Genomic DNA, 13441 nt, shown 5'->3' with positions numbered 1-13441 from the left:
AGCGCAGCGAGTTAACGCACGCACGAAAAGGTACGCGAGCTGCGAGCCGTGATTGCTGGAAGCGAAGGATACGGGAAAGGGCGGGGAATGTCGAAAAGGGGTAGCAACAGCTGACGGCGGCTTCTCGACTACGCGTCGAGACAAGGAGGAGGGACGCACTCGCAGGTTCCTCGCGCTCTCTCTTTTGTACCTCATTGCCGCCGGCTGGCAGGGGATGCCGGCAATGCAGCGGCTGGAAAGCCCAGCAGGGCAAAACTGCGTGCATCGCAGAGCGTCACTTCACTCGCCGCGCGGCCACGTCGGATGCAACGCCGTCGCTCCCGGAGTCTCATCACCGGCGACGACGTCGCTTTGCAACGCTTGGCCCGAATACGCAGTGCCCAGCTTGGCGGTTGAGTGCCGCTCACTACGGAAGGATAAGTTCCGTCCGACGAAGCTGTCACGTGCGAAGCCGCCGGTTTAGTGATTGCTTTCTTCGTGACGTCTGCGGCAACTTGGGGTCCTCTGGAATGTGAGTTCGCGGCTGCGATTTGCCACATTTATCGTTGGTTTTAGAGTCACATATAGGGGGTCGTCAGTCGCGCGTAGACAGCCCCGTTGGTGTTTTATTTTGGCAGATCGCGAGGAAACACCGTTCTTCTTGTCTTACAATGAAAGTAACCTGACGTCTGTACGTATTATTAAATTTTTCTTTCACGCTTATCGAAAAATAAGAACACGCAACTGCGCAACCAACAGGCAAGGGCGGTGTCTTCCTCAAAATTGTTCGTAAAGTTGTTTGTAATTATCGATATGTGTGCCCAGCAGCAAAGATGAGGACTGAAGGAAGAACATAGAACAGGCGCTGACTCTTGCGTTCTTCCTCGTCTTTTGCGCTGTGCACACATGTCGATATTGAATCACCAACTCGCCCAAGCTTCCACCTTATCAAATTCGTAATTACTTGTAAGTGTTCGTTAATTGTTCCTAAAAGGAAGCGCCAGCAAATCGTGATGTTCTACATTCTATTAACAAAGGCGACCGCCCGATGACAAACTCGTGCGAACCGAGAGCTTTGTAAATGCCGGGCCAGGCTTCGCGTTAGCAATAGTATTCCCGTGCTGGAACGGCTCGTAAGAACAGGCGTCTGTGAATATGATAACAGCGAGCCCACTATATAGTCGTTATATATCTCGTCGTTAATATTAACGACGAGTTCCCACTAGTGCTGATCAGATCTCATGAACTAGAAGCCTAGCTAATCCAAGATATTTTTTCAGGTTACACCGCTGCAGCTGTTTAGAAAGATAACTCAGTATTTGTCTTGACTTTAGACATTTTGAGTTGCCATCGAATTTTTTGAGGCGCTCACCTTGCTTTCTTTAAATTCCGGAATGACGAGTTGTAACAAAATTATGAGGTTTAACGTCCCGATACAGCGCAGGGGGAACGTACATAATGACGGGCTCGGGAATAATTCTGATCACTGTCCAGTTCTCTAAAGTGCAACCTAAATACAGGAGCGTTTCTGCATTCTTTTCCACCCGGAAAGCTGGCGCCACGGCTAGGAATCGCACCCGCGACTTCGCCGCAAGCGGCAGAACAACACATTCACTCAGAGATCGAGGCCTGGGATCAAATTTCTAAGATGTTTAGTTCACCGAATTTTTATTGAAGCATGCATGTAAGCGAATTCAGTGGCAAACCTTCGCTCAAGTGGAACCGTGAACAGAAAGGTGTGCCTGCTATGCCACTGAAACGTTTTATTAATCCTGATATGTCCTGGCTCCGCCGAGGCTTGCTCGTTTAAATTAAAGTTTGTTGGCACAACATGCTTTATCCGAACCACCATCTGGAAATCTGAAGAGGTCGGCAAAGGCTGTGGGTGCCGCTCGGTCATTCATCGACCTATTTTGTTCTTACGAGAGACTAAGACACAGTATCGCCGCTTGTTGTCCTATTTTACTTCCATAGTTCGGCTCATAGCGTTCGAACTATTAACACTACTTGAACACGTATAAGTTACGTTTAGTTTAATTAGTGCGAAAATAATACATTGCGCGTCAATTAGGGCGGAGAGGCATTGGTTACGCTTCTTTTTCTCGATGCTCTGTTTGTGAGCTAGTTTTGCAGCGAGACATCTCAGCCTTTTTTCTTCGCTGAACGTGTTGCGCGCACGTGACGTTTAGTAGAGCAGGACGAGATTGTCGCGGGTTTAGGCTGCGCTTAAGGTTTCCTGCGCAGTAGCGCTCACGACTTTCCGTGACGCTTTCAGGGACCAGAGCTCGTGACGCAGCAGCGACGACAGGCACAATTTATTGTAATTAAAAAACAAACAAAAAAAAACGCCCACCTGCATTCAAGCGCATGCTCAAGTGGCGCGTCAATAACTATATGTCAAATGAGAAGTAATCTCTCGTTATAACGAAAGCGCTTTGTTCAAAATATTAGCCTTATTCGTAAGTTATTCCTGATCCCGACAACGGTGTATGCATTTTAGATCAGGTTATCCAAAGTTTAGTTGCGCGGGATTCCGCTTATGCAGAAATTCGAAATGGCAAATCCGCAGGTGACGGCTTTTTCCAACATATAAAATGCACGATATACCGCCTTGCGTTTTCGTTTCCTTTCTTTTTTTCTTTTCTGGTACCAACCTGCAGATGCAGAAAGCGCTGCAAAGGTCAGTCCGCCACGTGCAGCAGCTGCTACGTGGAACTAACTACTTTAGAGTATTTGTTCCCATATACTTTTTGCAAACTCTCGTGCTGGTAGAGCGCCCGAAGTGCGTTACTACAGCTCTTTCATGGCATATCCGATTTTAGTGAAATGCCGCTTGTAACGAAGTGTATTTTTTGTGCCGATGACTTCGTTATACCAAGGATTTACTGCATGTAAGTCCTATAGCATTTACATCAATTAACCGTGGTCGAACAAAGAATGTCGCTGAAGCCAACGTTTTGGAGCGAAGACCAGTCCTCTTGTCGAAACGCTGGCTCAAAGCAGCATTCCTTGTTCGACCACGGTTAATCAACTCGCAGTGCGGATGTATATTTGCGAAGCCTAAAACGTTGTTACCCGCCAGAATTCTGGCAATGCCAAGTTTTGCTTACCGTAACGTTGTATCGATAGTATATAGCAAACAGAGCTTAAAGAGGAAATGATAATGGCCGCTTTCGAACGCTTCCAGCTGCAGCTTCCTAAATTACCAATCCAGCTTCTAAACTAATTCAGCATTCACGTTATTCGTTGATGCGACTTCCCACTGCGGAATTTTCCTATGCGCCCGCGACATTGCTCCTAGAGAATAGAACAGGCAGACGCCATCTCGGTTAAAAATAATAAAAAAATAAAGCGCGTACGAAACTGCTATGACGTCGACCTTTTTGAGACGGCCATGGCTGCTGCGGCGCCGTCCTTATAAGAGTAGTCTCGCTAGTGCAACGAAAGTTTGCAGCGTGTGAAATAAAATTAAATTATGGGGTTTTATGTGCCAAAACCACTTTCTGATTATGAGGCAAGTCATAGTGGAGGAATTTCGACCACCTGGGGTTCATTTACGTGCACCTAAATCTAAGTACACGGGTGCTTTCGCATTTCGCCCCCCATCGAAATGCGGCCGGGATTCGATCCCGCGACCTTGTGCTCAGCAGCCTAACACCATAGCCACGGAGCAACCACGGCGGTTAACGTGTAAAATATTCGTTGAATAACCTTTAAATACGAACGGAAATTCTCAAAATGGAGCTATATTCACGAAAGGCAAGGTTTCTTTACTGGTTGTTAGCGCAATTCTACTTGAGGAAACTCGTTATGCAAGGTGCCTTGAATAAAGAAAGTTCAACGTTGAAGAAAAGAAGTGTTGTCGTTCCCAGAGTTACCGACTCTGTAATCGAATCAGAGCATTCAACTACTATGGCTGACGCTCGACATCACCTAGATAACAGTGAGGATGATTCTCTACTTTACACTCGATTTGAAAAGTTTTCCTTCCGTCTAAGCTCCAATCGTCGCACTTAACTTCTTCGTTGTCACGGTTTTGTAATCTTACTGCGTCTATGGCCAGTACACAATTGATAAATGCATCTGCTGTAGGGACAGTGTCATGCGCAGTTCGAGCCCGTTACGTACGAGGAAGCTTTACGAGCTATTTACGGCGTATGACACACAGATACCTAAAATTCCCATGACAAAACAATGCCAGTACCGTGGTTACCTGCAAACTTATATACAATAGGTGAAAATTAGTATCCAAATACAGTGAAGCATCATGCTTATTGTGCTTGAATTTTCAGAACATCGACATGATTAAATGTACAGACTCTATAGTGCTCGTTTTGATTGATCACTTCGGGAACATTGCCTATAAATTACGTACGCCACATGAAGTTCAAGGCGGTGCTTACCGAGTTTCATGCAGCTGCCGAGTGCGTTACGCCCTAAAATGGGGTTTTACCCGCGTTTCCGTGCCATCAACTTGCGCGTGGCCTTTCAAGCTCTCGCGTGCGGCAGGACACATGATCAGCCGCGTTGATAAATAAACTACGTAGGTATTTTTATCACAACGGTCTTTAAATAGAGAGAGGAAAGACAACATCGTTTGACAGCCGGCACATAAAGAACAACACGAGCGCGCCTGTCGATATGTGACGTCACAAGAAGGGCGGCGGGGTCGCGAAAACATTCACCGGTGCCACGAGGTGCAATGGTCCTGACGCGCTTGAGCGTTCTCCTGCAAATTGTAATTCTTGGACGCAGAAGCAATGTCCCACCACAAGAGTGATACGACTTCTGCGAACACAAGCGTGGCTACAAGCTTAACGTGCGGTTAACGTTTCGGTGTCCTGCATTGTCAAGTTTTCAAGTTGACCGCGCTTTGTGTAGAGATATTTTTTGTAGCAGCTTGCTGCTGGATGCCACGTCCGAGCATTGCATTTTCGAGCAATTGATCTGTTTGGGATATTGGCAGATTGAGAAGCGTATGCGGAAGCTATCATAAGGAAATAAACATTCCAACTTGTTGGGAAAGCTTTCTTTTCTTTTTTTTTTTTAGTCACGCAGCATTCGTACGCAAATACTTTCAAATTTGAGTGGACAATGCTGTTTCTTCCTCCTTCCTTTTCGGTCAATCTTCTCTCAGCCATGTCTCACGCTAGAAAAGGTGTTAGAGTTAGTTAGGGTCAAACATGAATATACATATACATATATGTCTCAGACGTATAAAACCGTACGTTGTTGCTCATAATTGCTTTGATCAATTAAATTTAACAGACGTGCTTAATTACAGAATTAGTTGTATGACTTTCAAAAAAGAATAAATATTTCATTAGTGACACAATGCTATTCAAAAAAGCAGTATGACCGTGTTGGGCAACACCCGGGGTCGAATTCGCAAAGCTCTTTGCTCGTAAGTGCTCTTTGGCATTGGCTTCTCTTACTAACAATTCCAGCGTAAGGGGCTTTTCTGAATACGAGCCCTGATGTACTCAACCGCTAATATTATTTAGGCCTTTGGTCGACAATTAAGGAATTCACGGATGACGCAGAAAGCTTCGATGCAGTTCAGTTTCTTCAAAAATTCGACTCCACCATGGCACAAAAACACGATTCAAATTATCTTAGGTTCGTGTAGTGAAAAAATTGCGTAAATATCACGAGCATTTTTTACTCACAATCGTATCAAGTCAACTGAAAATGAAACCAAGGAATCACAGGAAGAATTAACATTTCTTTTTTTTAATTGAACTGTAGAAATGACGAGGTAAAGAGAAACGAAACTAATTGAAAAATTACATTACGGGGTTTTACTTGTCAAAGCCACGACCTGATTACGATCGAGGCCCGCTGTTGTGGCGGACTGCGGATTACCTCCGACCACCTGCGGGTTCATTGCCGCGCACCCAGTGCGTGGTGCACGGCCATTGTGTTGCGTTTCGCCCGCATCGAAACGGGGCCGGGATTTGAACTCGCGCTCTCGGGCACCGCAGCGCAACGCCATAGCCACTGAGCAACCACGGCGGGTGGGAGGTGAAAGCGGGAGAAACGACAATTTGCCGCCGGCGGAAGCCGAAGCCACGTCTTTCGCGTTGCGCTGGCGATTTCCGACCAACTGAGATACGCTGACGGCTGTTCTTGCGTCTATACATTCTTGGGTATTTACGAGTGCGCACCAGATCTTAACCCTTCGAGTTTTATCCAGCAGCACTCCAGTGTCTCTCAGTTCGGGCCCCTCGGTTCCCTCCTTCTCGTTCGTGTACATTTTACTGTACTCGTGAATGCGTGTTAGCTAAAATGCAAGGTGAAGAAGTGATGCTGAATTGATGGAAGTCGACTGCGCTAATTTCTTAGCGCCAAATTTTGCTCACAACATTACGGTATCCGCGACAGCTGGCTAGTAGAAGGCGCAGAAACGTTCATTGAGTCAAAAATGCATTTTTTGTGCCGCACCCCATACGGCGCAGCAAAAGAAATACAGTGCTTTACTGTGTACCTTTTAGTTGCACCTACTGAATACAGCGCTTTGCAACACAATGACGCTGTCCTCAGTATCTTTGTTTAAAGGTATCTGAGGACGAAACCATATACCAGTGACCTCTATCAATACGAACTACGCGCTCATTGGTACATGTTGGTCACGAACAAGTTCTCTTGTACCAAACACTGGCAAACAATCAAGTGACGTGAATGACGAGAATATCAGAGTTTTGTAGTTGTGTATTGATGCTTCTACCTGAGGCATCAAGACCAGTTGACGCGTTCAGGAAAGGTTCTACTTTACGACGGTATATGATAAACCAAGTTTACCACAGAAGGGGTGCTAATACAACGCTAATAAGAGAGGTAACTGTTCCTTCGCACATAATTTTTCTACGACTTGTCGCTTTGGCTTGCCGCTATGACTCGCTGCTATGTCTTCTCGCTATGACTTTATTACTGTGGTAACCCGTACGCATAGCTTCAAGTCAAGCATGTAAATGACATGCAGCATTGGCTCTGAGGTTTTCTTGGGTTCTCCTACGGTTTTTGTTTATGATCCTCGAGGCCTATGTCGTACCTGCACCGCGACCTGCAGAAGACAACGCACAGGCCAACCAGTGACAGGTGCAATCTGCAGAACGCAAAGGGAAACGTCATGCGTGAAACACGCCAAAACCTGTGCATGACTCTCCTGTAACTAACGCTTCTGTCACTCGCGCGATGCTTCGGGGCGGTGAGCTATCCTGGCGGACAATATTATGCAACAATACAGACAAATCTGCTGCACGAAAGCGCACTGTGAACCCTGTACTGGATATACCTTCGAATCGATAGCCACTCTTATAGCACTAAAGGCAAAACCAAGTTTGTGGAATGTTTATACCAGAAGTTTCTGTTTATGCGGAGCACTTCTGCAATAATGGCACCTGCCACGTTTGGTGATAGGCTACGTGGCTAGGCGGACATCAGTAGCAAGAAGTGTTTCAGACATAATTTCACTAATTAACTAAATATGGTAAATAATCATTATTTAATTACTTCAGGGCACATGTTTAATAGCGAAATTTAAACGGCAGACTAGTGAGAAACAACGTTCGTCCATCCGTAAGACACGCTGTCAAACCCACTGGCTACCGACTTTCTGCTGCGTTTTACAGCACGCCCGTGGGCCTCTTGCTGCGCGCACTGAAGAGATCGAGAACCGAAAGAGACGCATAGTAGGGGCTACACCTGTATATGTTTCTTACAGATCACACGCAAAGTTTGCGGATCCAACACTGGAGTGACGTTAAGTGGCCTCCGCTCGCACAGTAATGCTCACACGTGTACGCGAACACCGCGCGGAGCGCAGCATTTCCGGTGTAGTGCGCATGCATGCTGGGAAAGAAGGCCAGTGTTCCCGGAATCACACGTGCCACCAAGCTAAGACTTTTCAGAATATATACACATGGCCTCAAATAGTGCTATTTTGCTTGCCGAGCTAGATCGATGATATAGAATTTACGTAAACAATAAACTCTTTTTTTTTTTATATAGGTCAATGCTTGCAACAACCAGCTCTCAAACACTGCCACTTGAGCGCGGCGGTACGCGTTAGCGCCATTTCCGAGAACGCCAGTCAGCGTTTGCGACAGGCGCTGTGGGGCAACGTCTTAACGAGTTTGCCCTGCTTTCGGGGATGACGCCCGGTTCTTTAGCATTGCAAATTCTGATCTCGAGCCGTTAACATCTGGCTCACCAGGAATCATAATAACATAATTTAAATATTATGTTTCGGTATTGTGTTTTATACTTTGATGATCAGCCTTTCAAGGCGTCGAGACGATGTACTGTGTTAGACAGGAATTTGAAAACATGTAAAGAATATGCAGGAAAGTTAATTAGCACTGCAGACCGTTCAGATAATGCAAGAGATAATAACAACAATAATGACAAACCACGGCACTGCTCCGGCTGGCTTTTAAGTGCGCACGCTTGTTTGTATTTGTTATTTCCTCTTTTTCTGACACACTGAAAGCACAGCGCGGCCGGGCAACTAACTGCGTGGTGCTTCGGGCAATCGAGCGAGCTGTGTTTTGCAGCTACTCCTCCAGAGCAATTATAGCAATCACGGGAAGCGCTGACGCAGCTGACACGTGCCCTCTGGGACGCACGTACCTGGTGAGACGCTCAGAGCCACACGTCATATCTGTCCATCAAACTCCATCGGCGTCCTGAAAGTCGGACAGCCCTCGCATAGCCTCCAGAAGAAGCCCGCATTTTCACAAGAGAAAAATGTCTCTGATCTCGAACCCCAGCCAAGTTTAATGAATAAATGTTACGGATCAGCGTTGGCCAGGGAACACGCTGAAGTTACCTAATGAATAACCGTGTTGTAGGCTTTGGGCGATCGGGAATTACCAGTCGGAGTCGGGACACACTTTTTCGTACTGCCGTTTGCATGCTTGTAAGGTAAACGCACCCACCATGGCAAATTAGCGGCTTGGGCGTGGCGCTGCTAAGCACGAGGTCACAGGCTCAAACCCCAGCCAAGGCGACCGCGTTCATTGCGGGGGTGCGAAATGTAAAAACGCTCCTTTCCAGTGAATTGGGCGCATGGTAAAGAACCCTACGTGGTCGAAATTAACCCTGGAGTCCTCCACTACGGTGTGCCTTATAATGAGATCCTGGTTTTGGCACTTAATACCCCAGAATATAATTTTTAATGTGAAAGCACTATATTTCCCACGAGGGCGAAAATCCGGCATCATCAAGGGATGGTACCAAAAATCATCATCGTCAGTGACGTCACCAGCTTCTCGTATGACGTAGTAGTAATACAGAAGATAGTAAATGGTATAACAACGTTAATTAGTAGTCATTATGGGTACTTAATTCGAATTAGGTTGAATTAGACGAATTAAATTGAATTAAAATTAGAACAAGTTAGGGTAAGGCAACTTAACGTGGAGTAAAGTGAACTAAAGTTAAATAAAGTGAATGAAGGTTAATTAAAGTGGATTAATGTCGGTTAACGTGGATTAAGGTTGGTACATATTAGAGCAAGGTGGATTAGGGTAGAGTTGTGAAGGACACGTGACAATGTATGACGTCATATATCATGGATGAACCCATTAATTAATCGTTATCATCATCAGCAGCCTGTTTTACGTCCACTGCAGGACGAAGGCCTTTCCCTGCGATCTCCAATTACTCCTGTCCTGCGCCAACCGATTCCAACTAGAGCCTGCGAATTTCCTAATTTCATCGCTCCACCTAGTCTTCCGCCATCCTTGACTGCGCTTCCCTTCTCTTTGCACCCATTCTGTAACCATAACGGTCCACCGGTTATCTAACCTACGCATTACATGACCTGCCCAGCTCCATTTTTTTTCTCTTGGTGTCAATTAGAATATCGTCTATACCCGTTTGCTTTCTGATCGAAACCGCGCTCTTTCTGTCTCTTAACGTTATGCCTAGCAATCTTCGTTCCATCGCTCTTTGCGCGGTCCTTAACTTGTGCTCAAGCTTCTTTGTCAGTCTCCAAGTCTCTGCCCCACATGTCAGCACTGGTAAAATGCACTGATTGTACACCTTCCTTTGTAATGATAATGGTAAGCTTCCAGTCAGGAGCTGACAATGTCTGCCGTATGCGATCCGGCCCATTTTTATTCTTCTATGAATTTCCTTGTCATGATCAGGGTTCCCTGTGATTAATTGACATAGGTAAACGTACTCCGTCACAGACTGTAGAGGCTGACTGGCGATCCTGAACTATTGTTCCCTTGCCCGGCAATTGATCATTATATTTGTATTCTGCATATTCATGTTCAACCCCACTCTTACACTTTTTATGTGAAGGTCATAAATCATTTGTTGTAACTCGTCCCCAGTGTTGCTGAACAGTACAATGTTGTCTGCAAATCTAAGGTTGCTCAGATCCGTTGATCCTTACTCCTAAGCCTTCCCAGTTTCATAGCTTGAACACTTCTTCCAAGCACGCAGTGAATAGCATTGGAGAGATTGTGTCTCCTTGTCTGACCCTTTTCTTTATAGGTATCTTCCTACTTTTCTGGTGCAGAATTAAGGTAGCTGTGGAATCTCTGTATATATTTTTCAAGATATTTACTCCTTGATTATGTAATGCCTCTATGACTGCTGGTATCTCTACTAAATCAAATGCCTTTTCGTAATCTACGAAAGCCATATAGAGGGGCTTATTGTACTTTGTGGATTTCTCGATTACCTGATTAATGACATGTTTGTGATTCATTGTAGTGTCCTTTTCTGAAGCCAGCCTGTTCCCTTGGTTGACTAAAGTCCAGTGTTGCTCGCATTCTATTCGAAATTATCTTGGTGAATATTTTATATAATCCTGGGAGTAAGTTAGTGGGCCTATACTTTTTCAGTTCTTTAACGTCTCCCTTTTTGTGGATTAGTATAGTGTTTGCATTCTTCCAGTTCTGTGGGACCCTCGAAGCCGATAGATACTTCGTATAGAGAGCCGCCAGCTTTTCAAGTCTCCCCCGTCTTTGATTAAATCGACTGTTATTCCATATTCTCCTGCCACTTTTCCCCTTTCATGTCTTGCGAAGCACTTCTGACCTCATCTGTAGCTATAGGAGGAGTTTCTGTATTCTGTTCATTATTATTTCGAATGGAGTACTCCTGAGTCCTCTGGGTACAGGTCAGTGTAGAATTCTTCTGCTGTTTTTATTATACCTTCGAGATTGCTGATGATATTACCCTGCTTCTAGACTCTAGAGGCTCTAGAGGCTGACTGGCGATCTTGAACTTTTGTTCCCTTGCCCGGCTATTAATCATTATTTTTGTCTTCTGCATATTAATCTACAACCCTACTTTTATACTCTCTCTGTTAAGGTACTCAATCATTTGTTGTAACTCGTCTGCATTGTTGCTGAATAGAACAATAGAAAAGTCATAATGCTGTCGCATTCAAATCCCGTACGAATACTTAAATGACTGTCAATTCTTTTGCTAGCTAAACCCGGTGAACTTGGGTAGCCTTTGTTATTATCTTTTCTCAACAGCGCAGGGAACAGTCAGTGACTTCTGCTTCTCTTAATGGTACGGCCTATTTCTTCGTGCGTTTCATTTGTTGGAGGATGACATCAATCCTGCAGAAGAAGCTCGGAATAGTTTATATTGTGATAACTTTTGTGTTGCTTTCAAATATGTTTTCGACCTGCGTCATGGAAGTCACTTACGCCATTTAAAAGCGAGTCCTTGAATCAAGCCGTGAAGAGACACTGATATACGGGTATTGACTGCATTGTCTACCACTCTACGCCATTTGCTCTCAAAATCTAACTGTAAACCACTGACAACTTAAGCAGGACTACGCAGACAATTCACAATCAAAAGGAAAGCATACGACAACATTTGAGATAAGCTGCATACGGTAATTTTTGTCGCACTGCTAAGGATTTGTCTGATACGTCTCGCCGTCACACAGATGAACGGTTCAAACGTTATAAAAATGTGAAGCACCGACCTAATAGGTTCGGAGAATCTGTCCATATCTGTAGTATAGTACTCCCTAGCCCGCAACCGACAGTTACATACACGGAATGCGTAATTGTAGGACATAAGTGAAAGCGTTAATGCGTAACAGAGATGTGGTCAAACTTTTTATAAACTGAGCTAGTCGGCCATTGTTGCCAGTCCATCACTGTGTGATGTGCTAGATGTGTGAGATGTGCGAGATTCTTGCTAATGTATTGACAGCAATTGACGTGGAGATTCACGTTAATAATGAAGCGTTCTGTTGAATTGGCACGAGGCAGGCTGTTGGCTGTAAGCATTACTAGGGCCAAGTCTGTTGTTTTGAAACGGCGGTCCTAAGTGTAAATGTTAGAAAAATCTGCAGAGACAGGGAGACTTGACGATAGTATGTTAGATCGTAACTCCTGTAAAAATAACTGCGATGAAAAGGTGAGCGATCTATGAAACGAAGACGCTAAACACCATTTTATTACTCTAGTATCTCGGAGCTCCTTCTGTAACGAATGGAAAGGACGCCTTTTAGGTGCAATGCTGCATATTTTATGCACGCAACTTGGAGATACCTTGCTTTGTATTATCAGCTATCGCTCCAATTTTGTTTGTTTCGGAGTGAGAGTAAAAACTTTATTGCATATAAATAAAATAAGGCACGATGTTTGGAGCCCCTATTCCAGGGCCCCACTGGCATGAGCGGCTCGCTGAGCTTGGTCCAGAAGAGCCAACTGGCTCTCGCGACCCCCGTCCGCAAGCCATGCCTCCCACTGCCTATTCCTCATTAGTGGATGTTGGTGTAATATGGGGCTGTCTATGTGCGGAGGCCTCCTGGGGCACTCCCATGTGATGTGTTTTAGTGAGGGTGTGTCTGTGCACCACGGGCACTCGTCAGTGAACCTCGTGGTGTGTAGGTGGTGCAGGTTGGGGTATGTATTCGTCTGAATACGACGCAAGTCTCTCTCCTGTTGGCTGTTTAAATCGGAGTGAGGATGTCCAAAACGTCTCCGCTCCTGCCTTTGCTGTAGGAGGATGTCACGAGAATTCGGTGGAAGGTCGTCGCTAGGCCATGCCGTTGCTCGGATGTTTAATCCTCGAGCAATACGGTCTGCCCTCGCGTTTCCTGTTCCGGATACCTTATAAATGGCGCAAACGGCCCATTAAGAAACCTAGCGAAGAATTCAATAAAAGAAAGAATCTATTTCTTGCAGATATTCTGGGCACTTATGCCAGTGCAGCTTCATCTGTCGTCGCAGATGTTATGCGGAGCTGTGGAGATTTGAAATTGTTGATAAATCATCTGCTACTGAAGACTTCACATTTGGCGCCTCCCAGGAATTTCAATAAATGCAAATCCACCGCGTCTCCTTTTGCAGCGCGTCTCGTGTCAACAATAGCAGTCAGAGAGACTGCTTTCGTCGACAGCGTTGGATCGCTTCGCCCCGAGTTAGGTGTCAAAAGTTACCGATAAAGTTTGAGCTCAACCTGCTAC

General features: G+C 45.3%; 2 protein-coding genes across 2 annotated transcripts in view; one reads left to right on the top strand and one right to left on the bottom strand.

Moving 5' to 3' along the window:
* Nucleotides 1–13441, bottom strand: part of LOC126542907 (phospholipid-transporting ATPase ABCA3-like) — a 157697-nt gene that overhangs the window by 82760 nt on the left and 61496 nt on the right. The window lies entirely within an intron of this gene.
* LOC126542941 (sodium-coupled monocarboxylate transporter 1-like) overlaps nucleotides 189–13441 on the top strand; it is a 74443-nt gene continuing 61190 nt past the window's right edge. Inside the window, exon 1 of the mRNA XM_050190063.3 lies at nucleotides 189–511. The gene's annotated coding sequence lies outside the window, so the exon portion shown is untranslated. The remainder of the gene's footprint in view (nucleotides 512–13441) is intronic.

The sequence above is a fragment of the Dermacentor andersoni genome, chromosome 2 (genome assembly GCF_023375885.2).
Source record: "Dermacentor andersoni chromosome 2, qqDerAnde1_hic_scaffold, whole genome shotgun sequence".
NCBI classification, from domain to species: domain Eukaryota; kingdom Metazoa; phylum Arthropoda; class Arachnida; order Ixodida; family Ixodidae; genus Dermacentor; species Dermacentor andersoni.
This window is presented reverse-complemented; position numbering and strand designations above follow the sequence as displayed.